Source organism: Saccopteryx leptura, chromosome 3 (genome assembly GCF_036850995.1).
Source record: "Saccopteryx leptura isolate mSacLep1 chromosome 3, mSacLep1_pri_phased_curated, whole genome shotgun sequence".
Taxonomy (NCBI): domain Eukaryota; kingdom Metazoa; phylum Chordata; class Mammalia; order Chiroptera; family Emballonuridae; genus Saccopteryx; species Saccopteryx leptura.
Window position 1 is genome coordinate 143,644,197 of NC_089505.1, and position 23,480 is coordinate 143,667,676.

Genomic DNA, 23,480 nt, shown 5'->3' on the forward strand with positions numbered 1-23,480 from the left:
GAAGAAGTCAGAGTAATTCTCTTCCACTCTGTCCCAAGGGGCTTTGCTAGCAGCAGCAACATTTTATCCATGGTTTTGGCTTCTGATACTCAGGCTTACTGTGTTTCCAGCTTCTGTCAGATGAACTGATACCCTGGGCTTCAGAACTATACCTTTTCTCTCTATTACCAGCAATAGTGTTGATAGTGGCTTCCTGCTGTTGCTAATTTCTGTCCACTGTTGGGCTTTTCAGTCCTCCACCTCCTTTCTAACCAATTCCCCAGCATAAACATTCGAAGTGTTTCGTTGTTGTCACAACATGAAACCCCAGGTAAAAATAGGTGATGAGACATGTTCTAGATAGCGCAGAGTACAGAGATGTATTGAATGTCTAGATAAGAGAGAGTGTACATGAGATATTGTTTCCAACTCATCTCCCAAGACAGTCTGGCACATCTAGGTTCATAAAAATAGGTGATAAATATCATTTGTCACATTATTTCTATGGATTAGTGAAAACCACCAGAAAATTTTGAGAAAGTAATATCAGAAAATACTAGTGTGGTAACACAAAAGCATCGATTTATTCATCATACTAAGTTTCAATTTAAGAGTTTCCACTTTCTATTACATTGTTTCTATTGAAAAGTGAGGATACATATATATGATTTTGGATTCTCTGTCCTACCCTTTGTACTCTTCAACTCTTGGCTCCACCATTTATTAGTTATGTCACATTGTGTCAGTTACTTTTCTCTCTGTGTCTCAGATTACTCTTCTGCAAAATAGAAATAATATAATAACTACTTTATTTCGTAAAACGCTTATGTTACCAGACTAAAGAGGTTCATTTGCCTGTGTGCATCAAAGCCCAATGGAATGCTGACAAGATTTTGCAGCCACCAGTTTATTTGTTGAGGAAATGGTGTCAAGCACAGAGTCCCAGGTAAACTACTGCTCAAAGACCTGGCCTCGCTATGGTTTCCAGGGGAGGGACTATATAGGGGAAAGGTCATTAGTCATGGTGGCTACTGATTGTTTGGGGCTAGGTTAGAAAGTAGTTGATTCTTGTATCAGGTCCTGATGTCAGCCTTGGCATTGTTCTGTCTGGTTTCATGAAGGTGTTTTCTGTGGGGTCCTTTGCTTTCATGGGTCTAAGGCTAAAATACAGCTGGAAGTCAAGATGTTATTGCAAGCTGGACTAAAACTTTGTTTCAGTGGTCAATAGACCTGAGGCTTTGTTGTTAAGACAGTTTGATTCTGACCTGAATCTGATGTCTTAAGGGCTTAACAATTAAGAAAGGCAATGGGCAGCCTGACCTGTGGTGGTACAGTGGATAAAGCATCGACCTGAAATGCTGAGGTTCCTGGTTCGAAACTCTAGGCTTGCCTGGTTAAAGTACATGTGAGAAGCAAATACTATGAGTTGATGCTTCCCGCTCCTCGCTCACCCTCCTCTCTAAAATCAGTAAATAAAATCTTAAAAAGAGAAAAAAGAAAGAAAGATAGTGGGCGGATAGATAAGAGAAAGAGTCATGTTAAGGAAACAGACCTCAAAGACAAGAGAAGTAGAGGCCAAAAAAATGAATGGGACTATATCAAACAAAAAAACTTCTGCACGGCAAAAGAAACTGACAACAAAACAAATGGGCAGTCAAATAAATGGGAGATGATATTTGCAAACAACAGGTCCAATAAGGAATTAATATCCAAAATATAAAAGAATTCACTAAGCTCAACAACAGACAAGCAACAATGCATTCAAAAAATTGGGAGAGGCTCTGGCCAGTTGGCTCAGCAGTACAGTATCGGCCTGGTGTGTGGAAGTCCTGGGTTCAATTCCCAGTAAGGGCACACAGAAGTGACCATCTGCTTCTTCACTACTCCTCTCTCTCTCTCTCTCTCTCTCTCTGCAGCCGTTGCTCAGTTTGAGCAAGTTGCCTCCAGGTGCTAAGGTTGGCTCTGTGGCCTCACCTCAGGCACTAAAATAGCTCATTGCTGAGAAAGAGAGCAGTGGCCCCAGAAGGGCAGAGTATTGCCTTTACAGGGCCTGCCAGGTGGATCCCAGTTGGGGCGCAGGCAGGAGTCTGTCTCTGCCTCCCCACCTCCTCACTTAAAAAGAAAACTGGGGAAAAGACCTGAACAGACACTTCTCTCAAAAAGACATACAAATGACCAACAGATATATGAAAAGATGCTCATATTCACTAGTTATTTGAGAAATGCAAATCAAAACTATAATGGAATATCACCTCACACCTGTTAGGTTGGCTATTATCAACAAGACAGGTAATAACAAGTATTGGAGAGGGTTGGAGAAAAAGGAACTCTTATTCACTGCTGGTGGGAATGCAAATTAGTACAACCATTACAGAAAAAAGTATGGTGGTTCCTCAAAAAATTAAGAATATAACTACAATATGACCCAGCAATCCCTCTACTGGGTATCTACCCAAATAACTCAAAAACTTTGGTATGGAAAGACACATACACTCCCATGTTCATCACAGCATTATTCATGGTGGCCAAGACATGGAAACAACCAAAGTTCCCTCAATAGAAGACTGAATAAAAAAGATGTGGTACATATATACAATGGAATACTACTCAGCTATAAGTAATGATGACAGACTGCCATTTATGACAACATGGATGGACCTTGAGAACATTATACTGAGTTTAATAAGTAAATCAGAAAAAACTAAGAACTATATGATTTCACACATAGGTGGGATATAAAACTAAGACTGATGGACATAGATAAAAGTGAAGTGGTTACGAGGGGGAAGAGACATGGGGGAAGGGGTGAGCAAAAGGGAGTAAGGAGGGACAAATACATGGTGACAAAATATTTGACTTTGGGTGATGGGCACACAACATAATCAACAGTTCAAATGCTATAGAAACGTTCACCTGAAACCTATGTGCTCTTATTGATCAATGTCACTGTTAAATTTAACTTTGTAAATAAAATTTAAAAATAAGAAGAAATGGAGTTTCTGCCCCATTACACTTAGAATGGTGCCTAGTATACAACAAGTACTTTACAATTTATTATCATCATTATCACCATCATTACTACTCATTTACAGTTTTGAAGGGGGAAAAATGACTTTTTGCTCTGGAAGGTACGGAATGATTCATTTGCTTGCATAACCAAGACTCTAGGAATAATGGAAGTGAATGCTGGCAGGTGGATAGGCTTCAGATTCTGAAGGGCTCTGTATGACATATAAAATGTTTTCAATATTTATAACATGGGGAACTGATAACAGTAAATGGGGATAGTAATATATCTATTTATTACATTTTTTAAAGAAAATAATCTTTGACAAGCATACAATAAGATTATAGATTACAGTAGAAAAATTTATCAATATTTTACAAACAGAATATTAAAGGCAGCATGACTTTCTGCTAATGAAACTCAAGGACAGAGCACAACAGTGAAAACTACTTCATTATTTATTTTGCTATTTCTTTTTTCAAGGTAAATTTTTTCCCCTGCACCTTACTGTTAAATCTATTTATTCCTCATAAAAAAGAGAACAAATTTGTTTTTCAAAAATGCTTTGGAGTAGTCTCAAAAAACTGATAAAAAGCTAAGCATCTATGTCATTTGTTACATAGGAATAAATTGTTTCATACAGTAAGTCCTCACTTATCATCTATGGGATCTGCTGCTTTAAGCAAAATAACATAACACAAATTCAATGTTACCATAGGCTAATTGAGATAAACAAGAGTTAAGTTCCTTAGGCATCTCATTATAACAAAACAACATTGAACAAAGCATTATTCAAAGGCCTGCAGTATTTATTAGGCTCCCACTGTGGGCTGTCTGTGAAGTCTTTGACTCTTTGGTGCATGCATGTGTGTAAGCTCTGTAGTCAAGAAATATTTCCACCCATAACTTCTGAATAAACTGTAATGTGCAATTTCTTATAATCAGAAAATTTTAATTCTTTCTTTTTAAATATACTCTGAGTGCCTCAAATTTGCAGACACACTTTGGCCAAATTTGGGAGGTTATTGCAAACATCATTACTTAGGTGCTGTCAAAGGCTTACAAATTTACTGGCTATATTTCAGCACATTTTTCATTTATTTATAGCTGCCTCAGACAGGGATGCTATCCTCACATAAAAGTTACAGCAGTGAAGACAAGTATCAATGTCAATTCTAGGATTATGTTCTGAGGCCTCCAGCTAACTCATCCTCAGGACATTTTGGCACATGGAGATTTATAAAAAATAAGTGATGAATATCAGCTCTTTCTAATTAGGTGACAAGCCAAAGGTGGCACCTGAATATAACAAAGTTTTGGAATAAAGCTAGAGACATAAATTATAACTAAAAAGTATTTTACTCATACTGTTCATATATAGTTTCAAGTATGTAAATCTATTTAAAGATAAAAATGCTTAACAAAATTGTTTTCTGAGGCAAGCTTAACCTAGTTTACATGTTAGCTATGATACTGATTTAGAAAAAAGAAAAAAATCATTAAAGTTTGGAAGACAAGAAACTAACTTTCTTTGTATTTGAGACCAAATTTACGAATCCTTTTGATCATAATGAAATTTTGAAAACCCAACAACATCTGTCAATTCAAAGATTATTTATTTTGCCTTACAACTTCCACTAAAGTTATTTTTAAAGGCAGTAGCAGATAAAATTGACTGTATAATTTATTTAAAAGTCAAATGCATAGGAAAAGCAGAGACATGATACAAAGAACCTTATATTTATCTTAGAAATAAGATAAAAATATTAAAATATAGCAACATAAGTCTCAAAAACTGTGGAATTTTTAAATAGTCACTGGTTTAGTTAAGTCATTATTTCATATTCCTTTTAGTGCATTTGCTTCTTCATCTTACCAAGGAAACCTGTATGAATAGATTTTAAAAACGTTTTTTAGGTGAAATATAAAAGTATAAACTGCTGATCCCTTTACCTTTTCTTTAAACAAATCCAGGTGAGAAAAGATATACCTCACTTGTGGTTATTTCAGTTAAAGTTCTTAATAAATATTTGCCTCCAAAATAATAGTTTTGATAAAAAGAAACAACAACCCTTATTGAATGGCTTCTTACCCTGCAGAGTACGTGCCAAATAGACCTTAAGATGCCTCCCTAACAGCGCGTAATATAGTGATGCTAAGTGAAAAGCAAAGTTACCATTTTTAGGAGAGATGTAAGTTTTCAGTTTAAAAAAGTCATTTCTGAACCCTTGTTCAAAGTACTTCTTTTATGCATTAAAGGTTCATTTTTTAAAAAGTAACTGCTTTACACTACAGGAGAACTTGCAAATAGTATACTTCTGCAAACAAGTGAGAACAAACTTAAGACAAGTAAATAGTAAATATGGCAACTTGCCTGCCATTAATTCACCATTAATACGTGATAAATTGTTTTAATAACACTAGTGGGCTATATGTCTCAAAAATGAAATAGAAAATACATACTTTGATGATAAATTAACAGAATTACTCACACTAGATAGATAGGCAGGCCAGTATTTCCTTGTTGCCATTCATCATAATTGAGTCTTTCCTGTAAGATGATGTGGTATTCTGTATCTCACAGCTCTTTGGTCTCATCAAGCCAGTAAGCAAATGAACCCCAGGAGCGAGTTGGGCACCTTGAAAGAGTTATGAGTTCATAACTCACATTCTGTGATAAATTTCTGCTGGATAAATATTTAATGGAGTTAAATAAAATAGTTCTCAGACTTTGTATGGATGCTTGTATACATTTATTATTAAAAGACATTTGTGTCAGTTTTGGATTACATTCAATTGAGAGCAATATAAACACCCCAAAACAGATTTAAGCAAGTATGTGTTTTATTTTTCTATACTTACTTCCACAATAAGTAGTAGTATCAGGCTGGTGAAGTAGCTCAGAGATATCTCTAGAAACCTAAGCTTCTACTAGCTGTGTATTTCTTCCTGCTTATTATCTGCATGTCACACATGCCATCTCTACCACCCTATCCATATTACAATCAGGAAGAAGGAAAAGGGCAAATAAAGAGACTCAGAGACACAGAGAAGCCAACAGAGCCTAAAATGGGCATTATACAGAAATAATAAATTTTAGTTTTAAAAGAATTGTCCAGTTCTCGTGGTCAACAGTGTGAGCTCTAGAGCCTAAATTATTAATGATTATTATTATCCTTTTATTTTTTTTGGAAAAGAATGCTTATAGAGTTTTATTTATACTTGTCTCCATGAAAACTGCACACATATTCATCAACACATAAATGGACAAATCAATTTTGGAATGTTTATATAATGAAAATCTACTCAGCAATAAAGATGGATTGCCTATATAAATGAAACTAAATCATTACATTGAGTTACTGATTGCTACTAGTTACTAAAGAGTACTGAGTACATAATTTCATTTATATGAAGTTCTAGAAAGAAAATAGGTGTTGAAAATACTGTTCAGTGGTTGCTTGGGCATTGAGAAGGGTCAGGGACAACCGGAAAAAGTACACGAGAATTTTTTTTGAATTATCTTTTAAAGAGCTTTCCCAGAAGCCCCTAGGCACTTCTGCTTACAGAACTTTAGTCTGGAGTGGATCACATTGCCCTTTAAGGTTCAAAAGAGTTTGCGAGATGAATGCTTCCAACAGTTACGGACCTACTACCTTGAACAAAATTGAGGCTCTGCTAGTTAAGAAGGGCAAAAAGTAGAAAGCATCCACTAGAATGCTTCTAAGCATTCAAAGCATTCACAATATGATATCCACCACAATAGAAACATTCTTACTCGTAATTATTTTTCAACTTTTGAAATTTTGCCCTTAAAAATATTGCTCAAAGAAAAAATTTGAATTTTTTAAATTTATTGGATGGTATATTAGCTCTCAGGTTGACCCAATGGCTTTTGTAGTAAACTATGGAATAACATCAACAAAACTGCACATACTTCAATAATGTTAACAAGGCATGATGAATTATCATGTAAGCAGAAAATATTTTATAACATTTGTTATATGAGCTAACAGCACTAGGGCTAACTAATGCTCTTTGAAACAATGTGGTAGCTGGTTTAATTGGCATTATTTAAAATGTTAAAATTTTTTGTTGAATGACTCATACATTTTCAGGTGACAGTCCCTCTAAATAATGCATTGTAGTTTAAACTCCAAGGCTTAGGTTTTTAAAATTTTATGCCAGCATTTGTTTATTTAACATTCATAAGATTGAGGACAAATTTGTCCCAACCAGTTTGGTTGACCTGGAGGCTATAGTAGTGAATGTGGCTTAGTTACCACCCTCAGGAGTTGATAGTTGGTCTAGTGAATGTCAACAGTAACTTGTGGTTGCCAAGATCCACAGTTCCGGAGGCCATCATTCTAAGTGAAAGATGCCACCCCCAGGATATTATAATGAGAAGGCTCTGTGTTATCCAACTGTGTATTAGAATAACTTGTCACTTTTCCTGCATGATTAGGAAATGAGACTTTTCTCAAGGGAAAAAAGTTACCTCATAATATTTAAACATAATTATTATAACCATAATATTGTTTGGAGGATTAAATAGGATAACATATAGGCATTTGTAGATGCAATAAATTTTAGTTTCAGAGTAAATGTTGTCTAATTCTCTTGGTCAAGAGTGTGGGCTGTAGAGCCAGAGGGCCTGAATTCAAATTCTGACTTCATTACTTTTTAGAGCAAGGTATGTCTTTCTCTGTGAAATGCTCACTCTTAAGGTTACTGAGAGGATTAAATGAGTTATATAATTCCTATAATTGTATAATCTCAATACATTTGACTATTAGCTTATTAATTGAAGCTGCATTATTAAACTTCAGCATTCATTTTTTTGAGTGGTATTTTATGGACATTTCTGAAACCATTTTATGCACTTTTCTTCACCTTCTGTAATAAAATAAATATAATTTATACTTGTCCTCATATTTATACATAATTATTACAAACATTGCTATTATACTACAGTAAAATTGTCTCACATTTATTGTTTGCTCTCTGAGCACCGCTGCTCCTGGAAGCATTTTACATGAATAACTTCATTTGATTCTCAGAGTAAAGTTTGCTGTTAAGAGGTTTTGAGATTTTGTTTTGTTTTGTTATTGGCTTCTTTGCATACTCTCAGTTATAATTCAGAATCTTGAAGCTTCTCAATAACTTAATACAAGATAAGAAAACATGAACATTTTTAGTACTTCTCAACAAGCAATGCTAAGCTAACAGTAGCATGTTAGGTCAGCAATTTTCAACCTTTCTCATCTCATGTCACACATAAACTAATTTCTAAAATTCAGTGGTACACCAAAAAAAAAATACACTTTTAGCTGATCTGGAAAAAAAAATAGGAATAATTTTGATTCATTTATACCATACAGCAGTTGTGTTGGCTATTTTCACTTTTTTAATGGGCAATAAAACCATGGCAAACTGGTTGAAAATTACTGTTCTGGGTCAGTGTTTCTCATTTTATTATTCTCAGATAGATATCTCTCAATAGAAAGGGCAGCTATGATTCTGATTTGTAATGTTACCTCCATCCCTACCCCAACTATAGCCATTTGATTTATTCCTTCTGAAAATTGTTGCTTTTGGTATCTGGAAAATTATAATTGATGAATGCACTACTTCATTTGGAACATTTCCTACCCACAGAAATTTATTTAATATCTATATAAGATTCCAAAATTATAGAAGAGGTTATTTTAAAGTTAAACTTTTGTATTAAAACAAGATTCTAATTTTTGAAAGTCTTGACCTATACCCACACCATATATTAGTCTCTCTTACCTCAATCTAAATGACAGATAAACTAAACAGTTTCTCATTTGGCAGTTATCAGACCATAAACTTTAGTTAATTAAAAAATCAATTAACCTTTAGCACAAAAGATTAATGGAGATGAAATCTGTATTCTTTTGCTAAGAGTGTCATGACAAAATTCCATAGACTAGGTGGCTTGAACAACAGATTTTTTTTTTAATAATTCTGGAGGTTAGAAATTCAAGATCAAGATGATAGCAAGTTTGAGTTCTTCTGATTTCTCTTCCTGGTTTGCAGATGCCCACCACCCTACAGTGTCTTCTCATGTGGTCTTTTCTCTGTGTTGATGGCCCTGGTATCTCTTTGTGTGTCCAGATTTCCTCCTATAAGGACGCCAGTCAGACTGAATTAAGTCCTACCCTATCAGCTTAATTTAATTTAATCATCTATTTAAATACCTTATCTTCAAAATATACCTAGTCACATTTTGACGTACAAGGGGTTAAGGCTTGAACATTTAAATTTTAGGGGTATATAACATAACTTCATAACACAATCTATTTAAAGATCACTCTTCTTTCATACCTTCTGGCTACTGAACATTAAACTACAGCTAAAATGTACAAAACAAGTAGTAGTATAAAATAATATATACTTTTATGTTAGAGCAATGCATCATGATTTTCTGATCAAGAATCTGCTTGCTATTTTAACAAACACAGAAGGGTAATTTATTTAAGTAAAAGGTCTAATAAAAACTTAGTTTTAGTGATGAGAACTATTTCATATTAGATCATAAATTAATATATGATGTCTTATTAATGCTTCTGTTTATCTAATTTTTTATATTTTTACAATGCCTATTTACATAATGATAGCCAATGTTGAAGGAAATGCCATTTTAGGTCAAATGGCACTTTAGGTCAGAGATTCAAGAATTGTGCCATTCAATGCTAGCAAACTTAGAATTTACTCAATACCAGAAAAATAGCTGATGATTGATCATTTTTAGAGACTCCTGTGTAAAATAGGATTGCTAAAAGAATGAGAAAAAAATTTTTATAACAGAAACTACATTCAAGACAGATTTTTATTTCTTGTTATATTTATCTTCTAGATTTTCTACTGGATTTGACTTGAATTTAAAAGGAAAATAATTTTTTTCTCTCCAACATCTTTAAATAAATTGTATTAAGCCCATTCATGATGTATAGTGGTTGTTGGTATGTCTTTAGTTTGGTATTCATTAGTGCATAATATAATGCTTATTATTATAGTCTGTCAGACAGACAGCTGTCAAAATCAATGCAGTGTACAAAACTTCATGCTAGGCACCTGTCCTTAATTTTTTGTATTTTTCCCAGACTAAGGGCATCACCAACCTTCAATTTACAAAGTTGGTCAAGAATGCCATGTCTTCCCCAAAGACCCTCCTCAGAGTCATGCAGTCCAGTATTCTCCAGCTATTGGAATTTTACAGAGCCATGATTTTTTAAATTGGGACATTTTATTAGACTAATAATAAACTTACCATTTATTATTACTTAACATTTTATGAGAAAGAACATTTTAATGCCAAAAAGCTTGTTGAATGCAAACTTTAAGACATTGTTTATTACTCTAACTAACTTAATAAAAATTTTGTCACCCAGTGTCCAAAATTTGAGAACCACTGATCTGGAAAACTAAACAGAAGAAAAGAGAGGCAGTAAATATCTAGAGAACTAATTAAAGATTTGTGCATAGAATAGTCCCTGCCTTCTTAACATGTAAGTAATCTTTTAATTAATACCACAAAAAAGATTGTTTGTATAACATTTGAAAAAAAAAGCTCATTAGTATATAGTAATAAATAAACAAAAAAGAACCTTTTTAAAAAAAAAATTGTGATGTTACCCACTTGAAGCTTTAGTTTCCTAACAAGATTCTCCAAGTTACTTAACATATCTAGTAATACAAAACTTTCTCTCAATATATAATAAATACTAGAGTTTCGAAGATTTTTACACTTAACAAAAACTTCAGATTTCAAAGTATGATTAAATATAAGGTATAAATTTTCAATTAGAAGCAAAATCATAGTGGTTGATTAAGGTGTAACAATCTATCGTCAATTATAATTAGATATTTGCAATGTAAATCTGCACATGGGAGTGAGATACTGATTACTGACCTAAATTCATATTGATTTAATTTCTCATCAGAACTTCTATGTTTCTAATAGTGATAAATATTCCTGACATATTATAATCTGTCATTAGTCTGAAAGAGCCAAGTATACTAATATTTCAAAAGTATAAGTCTAGTTGAGATTATAATTATTTGTTTAAACAACAATTTATTAAGATCTTAATGGCCCTGTCTTCTGAATTGATTTTATGTAAAGAATTACCAGTCCTTCAAGATATTTCCTATAGGTAGAATTACTTCAGAATAACATGTAGAAATATATGTAGAACCAGATTAGAAAGTTACCTATATTGTCCAATTTGAAAAGAGCTATAAGGACTCCCAAGAATGAGGTGTGGTTTTGTGGTTTTTTTTTTTGAAAAATGGTGGAGGAGTAGGTGGATATTACACTCACTTTCACCCAGGAACAATTGGTGTAATAACTAAATATAAGACCAATCATCCTGAAAAACAACTAAATGGAGAGGAGACTTGTAACCAAGATTCACAGAAGAAGCCACAGCAAGACTGCTAGGAGAGGCAGAGACATGAAAAGAGCTGGCTCGATTCTACAAGCAGTTGAGGTTCCTGAGGGATGTCTCAGTTGTGGCGGGTTAACCCTCAAAAGTGTGAAGCCAAAACCTAAAGTCTGGCTCCTCAACCTAGAACACCAGAGCTAAGAAGAGATGCTCACCTAGCATTCAGTTGTGGAGAGTGGTGAGGTTTCTGTCTCCCAATGGAGGAGTTCTTGTTGATGCAAGCACACTCTTAAAGAGCCAATGCACAATATCTCATTTATAGCCACTTATACTGGGCTCTGGCAGAGGAAGGGCTGAGTGGAGTGTTGACATGTGAGGAGAATCTAAGGTTTGTGGCTCTGGGTAGAGACATGGTGGGGGACAGCAACTAGGATCCCTGTACTAAGCCATTCTTCAATACCACAGTTGCTGTCTTTCTTGGGAAGAACATGTTTCTCTGTGTGTCATCAGCCAAGCAATAGCTCCAACCTCAGGAATCCCTCTTCACCTACCCTATGGAGATTAGGACTTGCTGATGAGTCAGCAGCCTTGGCCAGGGAGTAGAGGTCTGGATAGACTCAGGGTGTGACAGTGACTCGATTGTCTGGCATTGAAGTCAAAACTATTCCCTCCACTTTCCTGTTGATAGGTGCTTCCTCCTTAGGAAGATTCAGTAGAGCTGTCAGCAGATCCGCAACAATACAAAATCTATGGGACACAGCAAAAGCAGCCCTGAGAAAAAAAATTATTGCATTACAGGTATACCTCAGGAAACAAGAATAATCTAGCCTGACTAGTGGTGGCACAGTGAATAGATCATTGACCTGGTACACTGTGATCGCAGGTTCGAAAACCCAAGGTCACAAGCTTAAGCATAGGCTCATCTTCCTTGAGTGTAGGCTCACTGGGTTGAGTGCAGGGTCTCTGACTTGAAGCCCAAAGTTGCTGGCTTGAGCAAAGGATCACTGGCTTGATTGGAGCCTTCCAGTCAAAGTATATATGAGAAGCAATCAGTGAACAACTAAAGTGCCACAACCATGAGTTGATGGTTCTCTCTCTCCCTTCTCCTCTCTCTCTCTTTCTTTCTCTCTCACTCTCTCTTACTCTCTCTCTCTCACACACACACACAAATAAAAAAAGAAAGAGATAAAAAGAAAAATGAAAACAAGAAAAATCTTCAATGAAAAATCTAACATTTTACTTAAAGGAACTTGAAAAAGAATAACAAAGCCCAAAGCGAGAAGAAATGAAATAATAAAGATCAGAGCAAAAATAAACAAAAACAATCTAAAAAAACAATTTAAGCCCTGGCCAGTTGGCTCAGCAGTAGAGCATTGACCCGCAGCATGTGGAAGTCCCCAAGTTCAATTCCCAGTCAGGGCTCACAGGAGACACAACTATTTGCTTCTCCTCCCTTCCCTTCCTCTTCTTCAGGCCATGGCTCTCTTGAAGCCATGGCTCAACTGATTCAAAGACATCACCCCAGACACTGAGGATGGCTTTGTGGAGCCTCTACCTCAGGCACTAAAAATGGCTAAATTGTGAGCTGACCAAGATGGGCAGAGCATCAGCCCCAGAGTGGCATTGCCTGGTGAATCCCAGTCAGGGCACATGTGGAAGTCTATCTTTTTATCTTCCCTACCTTTATTAAAAAAAAGAAAAATATACAAAAGACTAATGAAACTAAGAGCTGGTTCTTTGGAAAGATAAACAAAACTTGACAAACCTTTAACCAGACTCACAAAGAGAGAGAGAGAGAGAGAGAGAGAGAGAGAGAGAGAGGACTCAACCAAATAAAATCAGAGATGAAAAGAAGAAGTAACAACTGACACTAAAGAAAAACAAAGCATTGTAAGAATATATTATGAACAGTTATATGCCAACAAATTGGACAACCTGGATGAAATAAATTTCTACAAACTACAATCTTCCAAAACTGAATCAGTAAAAATCAGAGATTCTGAACAGACAGACTACAGCAAGAGAAACTGAAACAGGAATTAAACAACTTCCAATAAACAAAAGTCCTGGACCAGATGGCATCATAAGTGATTTTTACCACATATTCAAAGAATAATTAGCTCCTGTTCTTCTCAAACTATTTAAAAAGATTCAAGAGGAGGGAAGATTCTAGAGCTCATTTTGCAAGGGCAGCATCATCCTAATTCTAATACCAGGTAAAGACACTAAATACAAAGAAAATTTTAGACCAATATTCTTGATGAACATAGATGATAAGATCTTCAACAAAATACTAGCAAACTTGATCCAGCAATGCATTAAAAGATTATATACCAGGATCAAGTGGGATTTATTACAGGGATGCAAGGTTACGACAACATCTGCAAATCAAAAAATGTGATACACCACATAAGCAAAATAAAGGATAAAAATGATATGATCATATCAATCGATACAGAAAAAGCATTTTATAAAATTCAGCATTTATGTTAAAAACTTTCAGCAAAGTGGGAATCAAAAGAACAGACCTCAACATAAATAAAGGCCATATATGACAAACCCACTGCCGACATCATATTCAATGGGCAAAAACTATAGTCGTTTTCCTTAAGATCAGGAACAAAACAGGGATATCTGCAATCACCACTCTTATTCAATATAATACTGGAAGCCCTAGCCACAGCAATAAGTCAAGAAGAAGAAGTAAATAGCATCCAAACAGGGAAGGAAGAAGTAAAGTTGTCATTATTTGCAGATAACATGATTCTGTTTATGGAGACCCCTAAAAAGTCCACCAAAAACTACGAGAACTGATCAATGAGTTCAGTAAAGTAGCAGGATACAAAAAGCATTCGGTCACAAGTTGCATTTTTATACAGCAATAATGAACTGTCAGAAAGGAAAACTTAAGAAAACAATACCATTCACAATAGCTCCAAAAAAATAAAATGACCCTGGTCGATTGGCTCAGTGGTAGGGCATTGGCCAATGTGTGGAAGTCCCAGGTTTGATTCCCAGTCAGCACACAGGAGAACCAACCATCTGCTTCTCTAACCCTTCCCATCCCCCTTCTCTCTCTTTTTCACTATCTTTCTCTCCTCCCCTCCCAAAGCTATGGCTCCAATGGTTTGAGCAATTTGACCCCAGGTGCTGAAGTCCATGGCTTTGCCTCAGGTGTTGAAATAGCTCAGTTGCAGAGCAACAAAGCAGCAGCCCCAGATGGGCTGAGCATTGCACTGTAGGGGACTTGCTGGATGGATCCTGGTCAGGGCGCATGCAGAGGTCTATCTCTGCCTCCCTGCCTCCTGTCTGTCACTTAATTTTAAAAAAGAGAGAGAGAATAAATACCTAGAAATAAATTCAACCAAGGATATAAAAGATCTGTACTCAGAAAACTATAAGATATTGAAGAAAGAAAATGAAGAAGATACAGGAGGAAGCATATACCGTGTTCATGGATAGGAAAAATTTCCATCATTAAAATGGACATGAGCTGCAAAGTATAGAATGGTGACAACAATTCCAGTGCCATGAGGACTTTTCCTGGATGTGGACTTTTCCTGGACTCCTGCTCCTTGTGACAGCTCCTAACAGACTGAACTGTGGTTGGGTTGCATTTTTCAGGGATTTGGCATGGTGATGGGGCCAACTTGGACTTGGTGAACATGTTAAGGACACTACTCTTTTATAGATTCTTGCTGTATTGGCCAAGAGTTTGCTTAAAGGCTTTTAATCACTGTAAAAAAAATAGAAGACTGGATAAAGAAGATGGGGCACATATACACCATGGTATACTATTCAGCTAGAAGAAATGATGACATCGGATCACTTACAGCAGAATGGTGGAATCTTGATAACAGTATGCGGAGTGAAATAAGTGAATCAGAAAAAAACAAGAACTGCAGGATTCTATACATTGGTGGGACATAAAAAAGAGACTAAGAGACATGGACAGGCGTGGGGTGGTTATGGGGGGTGGGGGGAGGGGAGGAGGGAGAGGGGGAGGGGGAGGGGGAGGAGTACAAAGAAAACTGGATAGAAGGTGACGGAGGATGATCTCTCTTTGGGTGATGGGTATGCAACAGAACTAAATGATAAGATAACCTGGAAATGTTTTCTTTGAATATATGTACCCTAATTTATTGATGTCACCCCATTAAAATAAAAATTTATTTTTTAAAAAAATGTACATACTACCTAAAGCAATCCATAAGTTCAGTGAAATTTCTATCAAGATAACAATGGTGTAGTTTACAAAACCAAAACAAATACTCCAAAAATGTATATAGAATGATGAAAGACTCTAAATAGCCAGAGTAATCTTGAGAAAGAAGAGTAAAGTTAGAGGAATCATACTACCTAATATCAAACTAAACTGCAAGACCATAGCAATTAAAACAGCAATATACTGGCATAAAGTAGACATAAAGATTAATGAAATAGAATAGAGAGCCCAGAAATCAACCAACACCAATATGGCCAATTAATATTTGACAAAGGAGGTAAGAACATAAAATGTTACAGTTTATTCCAGCAGTTCTCAACCTGTGGGTCGCGACCCCGGTGTAGGTTGAACGACCAAAACACAGGGGTCACCTAAAGCCATTGGAAAGTACATATTTATCTAAAGCCATTGGAAGTCATATTTATTATACAATACATTTTTAAATAAAATATGTATTTTCCGATGCCTTTAGGTGACCCTTGTGTTTTGGTCGTTCGACCCTCGCCAAGGTCGCAACCCACAGGTTGAGAACTGCTGGTCTATCCAATAAATGCTGTTGAAAAAATTGGACAGATATATGCAAAAATATGAAACCAGATCACCTTCTTATAACATACACAAGAATGAACTCAAAATGGACTAAAGACTTAAATATTAAACTTAAAACCATAACAATCTTAGAAGAAAACATAGGCAGTAAAACCCTGAATATTTCTCATAGCAATATTTGTTCTGATATATCTTCATGGACAAAGGAAACAAAGAAGAAATAAACAAATGGGACTACATCAAACTAAAAAGTGTTTGCACAGCAAAGGAAACTACCAACAAAGTGAAAATACAACTTATTGAATGGGAGAACATATCTACCAATACATTTGATAAGGAATTATTATCAAAAATCTATAAACAATTTCTAAAACTCAACACCAAAATGACTCAACAATCCAATTAAAAATGGACAAAGGACCTGACTAGACATTTTTCTAATGAGGACATACATAGCTAATAGACCAGAGGTCCCCAAACTACGGCCTGCAGGGGGCCACCCTGAGGCCATTTATCCAGCCCCCGCTGCACTTTCGGAAGGGGCACCTCTTTCATTGATGGTCAGTGAGAGGAGCACATTGACCATCTCATTAGCCAAAAGCAGGCCCATAGTTCCCATTGAAATACTGGTCAGTTTGTTGATTTAAATTTACTTGTTCTTTATTTTAAATATTGTATTTGTTCCTGTTTTGTTTTTTTCCTTTAAAATAAAATATGTGCAGTGTGCATAGGGATTTGTTCATAGTTTTTATAGTCTGGCCCTGCAACAGTCTGAGGGACAGTGAACTGGCCCTCTGTGTAAAAAGTTTGGGGACCCCTGTAATAGACATATGAAAAGCTGCTCAATGTCAATAACACTGCGGAACAATTTTTTTCCATTTTCTGTTGCATGAGGTTTTAGAACTGTTTCTTTATATTGATGCATAGCTGATTCCAAATCTGAAATCCGTTTTATGATGCATGCTCTAGTTTTTATGCAATTTTAATTTCTTTTTGTTACAGTTAATGGCATACATTGGTTTTTAAATTGGAGTTAAAGGGCGACTCTTGGATTGAACATAACCACAAGGCAATTAATGTTTTACAAACATCACTTTTACATAATTATAGTTGTTTTTAAGTGTAAAAAATTATTATCTGATAAAAACATCCTCTTATTTTGATTTAAGATTGAATCATGACTTCTTTGAGTAGGCGTAAATGTAAGAATAATCCTGACACCTTCTGCTATATATGTGGCTGTTACACACTTCAACATCAAAGACGCAATATTTCATCATTTGTGACATGTGCATATATTGCCTATTTTCAAGTTCCCCTTGGCAATCAAGACAAGAATTGAGCTCCTCATATTGTATGTCATAATTGTGAGGAAATGCTTCGTGACTGGACAAAAGAAAAACTCAAAGGAATGCCTTCTGGTATTCCCATGGTTTGGCATGAACCTAAGGACCACAGAAGTGACTGTTATTTCTGTCTGATCCATACAGAGGGCATTGGCAAGAAAAAATGGCATATGATCGCATATCCTAATATTCCTTCAGCAATATGACCTATCCCACACTCTGAAACACTCCCGGTTTCAGTTTTCAATGGTTTTATTTCTTCTAAGGATGAAGAAAGTGAACATGGTGATCAAGTGTATTTTGACAAGGTGCATGAGGAAATGGTTGTAGAATCTGAAGAGTCTTCTTCTGATGCCAAGCAGTCATTAACCCCTCAGCAGTTTAGCCAACCTGAATTGAATGACTTAGTAAGAATGACATAAAAATTGTCCTCGACTTTCTGAAGTATGAGGAGCATAAATGGATCATTTGTGTGGATCTTAAAATGGTAAATTTCCTGCTAGGACAACAGAGAGGTTTCACAAAGTATCCTTGCTTTCTGTGTTTGTGGGAGAGCCACGCTCGGGAGAAACACTGCACACAGAAGGAGTGGCTGAAATGCGAAACTCTGGAAGTAGGGATGCAAAATATTGTGAATGAACCTGTAGTTAATTGAGACAGGATCATTCTTCCCCCACTTCATATCAAACTTGGCTTAATAAAGCAGTTTGTTCAGGCTTTAAATAGAGAAAGTGAATGCTTTCAACATATTATTTCTGCTTTTCCTGCCCTGTCTTTCAAGAAGATAAAAGCAGGTGTATTTGATGGACCTCAAATTTGAACTCTCATACATGACAAAGAATTTGCCAGGAAGATAAATAAGGAGGAGAAAGCAGCGTGGCAGTCTTTTGTGGTAGTTATACAGAATTTCCTTGGCAACAAAAAAGCAGAAAACTATGAACTTCTGGTTCAAAGGATGCTGTTGACTTTCCGCAACATTGGATGTAACATGAGCATTAAGATTCACTTCCTGAATAGTCACCTTGATAAGTTTCCTGAAAATCTTGTAGCTGTTAGTGATGAGCAGACTACTGCTGGAGCATCAAACGAGATTGTCCTCAACAAGTACACAAACACAAGAGCTACAAATGCAAATTTTTGCCTGAATAGAATTCAAATAAGTTTTGTGCAAATTTTATGATTAAAATGTGTTTTAATATGTTCTATTTTGAAATTGTAGACAAATTCTGATGCAATCATATCTTTTAGTGTATTTACTGCATTATATAAATTATTATATTTTCACAAAGATAATGTCCAAGAAGACATTCTACTTCATTATGTTAAACTAAATGTTGAAAATTCTACAATAAGATGAAAACTTAAAATCTTGAATTGCAAGAAAACTATAGCTTACAGAGAAAAACTAATGTCAGATTTGAGATCAGCACACTCGAATTAGGTAAGAACCATTTTTTTTGTGGATGCAACAAAAATTTTGTTTCCCACTGTAATCATTAGAGAAATGCAAATTAAAACCACAATGAGATATCACCTCACACCTGTCAGAATGACTATCATCAATAAATTAATAAACAAGATGTGGAGAAAAGGGATTCCTTGTGCACTGTTGGTGAGAATGCAGACTGGTGCAGCCACTGTTGAAAACAGTATGAATATACCTCAAAAAATTAAAAATGGAACTACTATATGACCTAGCAAGTCCACTTCTGGGGATTTATTTGAAGAAACTCAAAACACTCATTAGAATGTATATATGTACTTCTATTTTCATTGAAGCATTATTTACAATAGCCAAAATTTGAAAGCAGCCTAAGTGCTCATCAGTGGGTGAGTGTATAAAAAAGCCATGATACATTTACACAGTGGAATACTATATGGCCTTAAAAAGGAAGAAAATCTTACCTTTTGCATGGATGGACCTGGAGAACATTTTGCTATGTGAAATTAGCCCAGAGTAAGATGAGTACCATATGATTTCACTCATATGTTCAATGTAATAAACAAAATGAGCTAACCAGCAAAAGAGACACACTCATACATAGAGAGCAGGCTGACAGCTGTTGGGCAGGAGATTAGGTGAGGAGGTGGAGGGGTTGAAGAAAAATGGACAAAAAAAGAAAGCGAAGACTCAAGGACATAGACAACAATGTGGTGTTTGCTGGTGGCGGGGGGAGGTGAAGGAGGATATAGTGCAGATAAATGGTGATAGACAAAAACTTGACCTGAGCGGGTGAAGACACCGTATGGTGTACAGAGAAGTGTTGTGGAGTTGGGCACCTGAAATCTTTAAAATTATTTTTACTAGTGTCACCCCAATAAAATCAATTTTAAAAAGAGTCCCAAGGACCTCCTTCATCCAGTTGCTATGTATCTAAACTACTGTAAGTTAAATGCATCCATATACTTTTTTTTTTTTTTTTTTTTTGCCTAATGTATCTTAGGTACAAAATATTGTAAGGGGTAATATTGAATGAATCTACCATTAGAAGTGATTGACTTTACCAGATGCACAGGGAATGAAGACACAGAAAGCATGGAAAATAGGGAGAATAAACAAAAAAGATGAGTACCTTTGTCTAAGGTAGAGTCCCACTGAAATCACCAATTATGACATCTTTCAGGTTGTTCATCCATTTCAGGTTCATGGATTTATCTTCCATGCTTGTTCATAGAACATTTCCTTTGATTTGTTAATACTGAAAAGGATAGAAACCGTTGGTTAAAATGTATATAACATTTTCCTAATTCTCTATAGTGTTCCTTACAATAATGTTTTTTTTCAACTTACCACCTTTATACTAATAACATGGGCATTTTAAGGCCTTTACTTGAAACGAATGCATTTATTGACAATATTATTCTTTTATACTACAAAGAAGTCAGGGTCAATAAAGGTATTAAAGCCTAGAGATTTTGGAATTTAAAAAAAGCAAATTTGAATCCTATTTCTCCTACTTTCTATTCATGTCATCCCCTACAGCTTACATACTTAGCATTTCTAAGGCTCAATTTTCTCATATTTCGAATACAGTGCAATATTTTCAGTAATTCCTGTCATCTTGTGTTTAATTCCTATTAAAATACATCATCATTAAAATGAAATTTTTTTTCTAAATATATATAAGTTTCATTACTGTCAGCCTGAAGCACTACATACTGTGAAAGTATCATCCCATAAAAATAATTGAATGATCTGGATAAAATATAAATTATATTTTTGTAAATGAATTGCTGAACTGATTAGAAAATAAGAAAGTAGTCAAAAGCTAAATAAAAGAGAAAAACCTGGGGTTAAGAATTGAAGCTAGATCTTACCCTAAAGACACCTGCTAAACAGTAGGAATACTGAGCTTCTGTTTTAGTGGCTGGAAATGGCCAACCAGTCAGGGCAAAAAGTGTAAATGTTCTTTGTGGTAGATTTGCTTCAATATGGACCTCAAAGATAAAATTTCCAAGAAAAATGAGCTCATCACATGAAATCACAAAACACACAAAGGAACCAGAAACCATAAGACGCCTGAAACCATAAATCAAAGGTCAGTAGAAACAAGAACCAGAAGAATCAGATACAAAGTCTTCAGATACTAGAATTTTCTTAAATGTCTGTGTTTTAAGAAATAAGGGGCCCTGGCCTGTTGGCTCAGTGAATAGAGTATTGGCCCCACCTATGAACGTCCCAGGTTCGATTTCTGGTCCAGGCATACATGAGAAGTGACCATTTGCTTCTGCCCCTCTTCCTCTCTCCCCCCCTTCCCTCTTCCTCTCTGCAGCCAGTGTCTCCACTGGTTGGAGCATTGGTCGGGTGGAGCTAAGGATAGCTCAGTTGATTTGAGCATCGGCCCCAGGAGGGAGTTGCCAGGTGGATCCCAGTTGGGGTACATGTGCACGTCTGTCTCACTATCACCCTTCCTCTCACTTAAATAAACAAATAAATAATAAGGAATCAAAATGTGAGAAAAGAACAGGAGTCTATAAAAATAACCAAGTGGATTTATAAAAACAAGACAAGCAAAATTTAAGAAACCTACAAGATATGGTGAAGTATTGTTGGGCCAACCACTGCATGAGCCATTTTTACTTTCCTGTCTGAAGGAGCCTGGAAGAGAGGGTTACAGTATGCTGTAGCCAGTTGTATTGTAGCTACAGCAAAGCATCAGCTGAGAGGACCTACAAATTTTGGTGGAAGAATGCAGCTTCTGCTGACCCACAGTTCACTAAGGCCACAGCTTGAGAAATAAAGATCCTTTATCTCCCCTCCCACACTCAGTAGCCTGTTGGTACCTTTCACCGGCCAAACACACCCGATGCCAGAGTCAAGAACTTTTTTGATGTAAGACACAGAGGTTAGTGTGTCAGAGTGGAATGGAGAAGAAAGGATTAGAAGAGCAAAAGGGGAATTCCCAGCACACAAGCTTAAGAGACATTAAACTTTAAGTTACATTTAAACATAGTTGTAAAAGGGGAAAATAAAACAAGGATAAACAAATATTCAAAGATAAAATGGATGACAATTTTTTAGAATTGCTTAAAGACAATATCCTCAAATCAAAAGGCAAACCCAGTACAAAAAGAAATTTACAAATATACAGTATTGTAGTGAAACTGAAGAACACCAAAGATGACACAAAGATCTGAAGAGCAGCTGGACGCAAAAATAAGATTACTTACCAAAGAGGAGCTGTTAATGCCATAACTGATTTCTCAACAGCCACAAGGGAGCTGCAAGGTGAAAATAACACCTTCCGTGAGCTATGGCATATCTTACCACATTTAACCCTCATCTTTTAAAGCTATCTCCAAAGAAGAGATACGAAATATAGACATTTTCAGATAAAAAACAACTGACAGGTTTAAAATCTCCTGACTTACTTTAAAGACAGTTTCAAAGGATGAACTTCAGGAAGAAAAGTGATCGAAGGTAAAATCTAAGATGCAATAAGAACTAGTAAGCAAGTATTAAATAGATGGATATATATAAACATAGAAATCATAATTTCCAAAGAAGAAGTTAAAAGAAAATAGAATAAAAACAGGGGTGGGACCCTCAATTCAAAAGAGGGGAAGAAAAAAATATAAAATCTCTGAGTAAAAAGCACAAAATAAGATAGTAGAAATTATTCCTAATTATTATCAGTAAAGTCAGGTGAATGCAGATCTAATGTTCCAACTAAAATCTGGAAAAATGGTGAATTTAAATACACAATAATACTTTATTTCCAAGAGACATACCTTAAATATGAGGATCACTCCCCAAAAATTAATTCAAAGTTTGGAAAATGAAATCTTAAGCAGTTGTCTTTCAAGAGAGCACTTGAAATGATAGTGTTGTCAAATAAACAGATTTTAGCCTGTCCAGGTGGTGCCACAGTGGAGAGAGCATGAGCCTGGGACACTGAGGGCCCAGGTTCAAAACCCTGAGGCCACCAGCTTGATATGACCCCATGGTCACTGGTTTAAAGCTCAAAGTTGCTAGCTTAAGCCCAAAGTCATTGGCCTGACCAAGGGGTCACTAACTTGGCAGAGCTCTGTAGTCAAAACACATATGAGAAAGCAGTCAATGAACAACTAAGGTGCCACAACCATGAGTTGATGCTTCTCAGCTCTGCTCTCTCTCTCTTCCTGTCTGTCTGTCCGTATCTGTCTCTCTCTCTCCTCTTTCTCTCTCGCTAAAAAAATAAAAATAAGATAAACATATTTTAAGGCAAGCAGCCTTGTTAGATTTTAAGATCACTATATAGCCACTATACCACATAATAAAAGGTTCAATTCATCAGAATATATACATTTTGCATACACAATAACATAGCCAAGTTACAGACAAGGAAAAATGACAGAACTATGAGCAGAAATAGACAAATATCGCCATCATATGAGGGGAGTATTCACAGTTCTCTCCATAACTAATGGACAAAAATCAGCAACATTTGGATGATGTACATTCTTTTCAAAGCTCATAT

General features: G+C 35.7%; 1 protein-coding gene across 1 annotated transcript in view; it reads left to right on the forward strand.

Annotated features, from left to right (window-relative positions):
* LRRC7 (leucine rich repeat containing 7) overlaps positions 1-23,480 on the forward strand; it is a 595,608-nt gene that overhangs the window by 99,924 nt on the left and 472,204 nt on the right. The window lies entirely within an intron of this gene.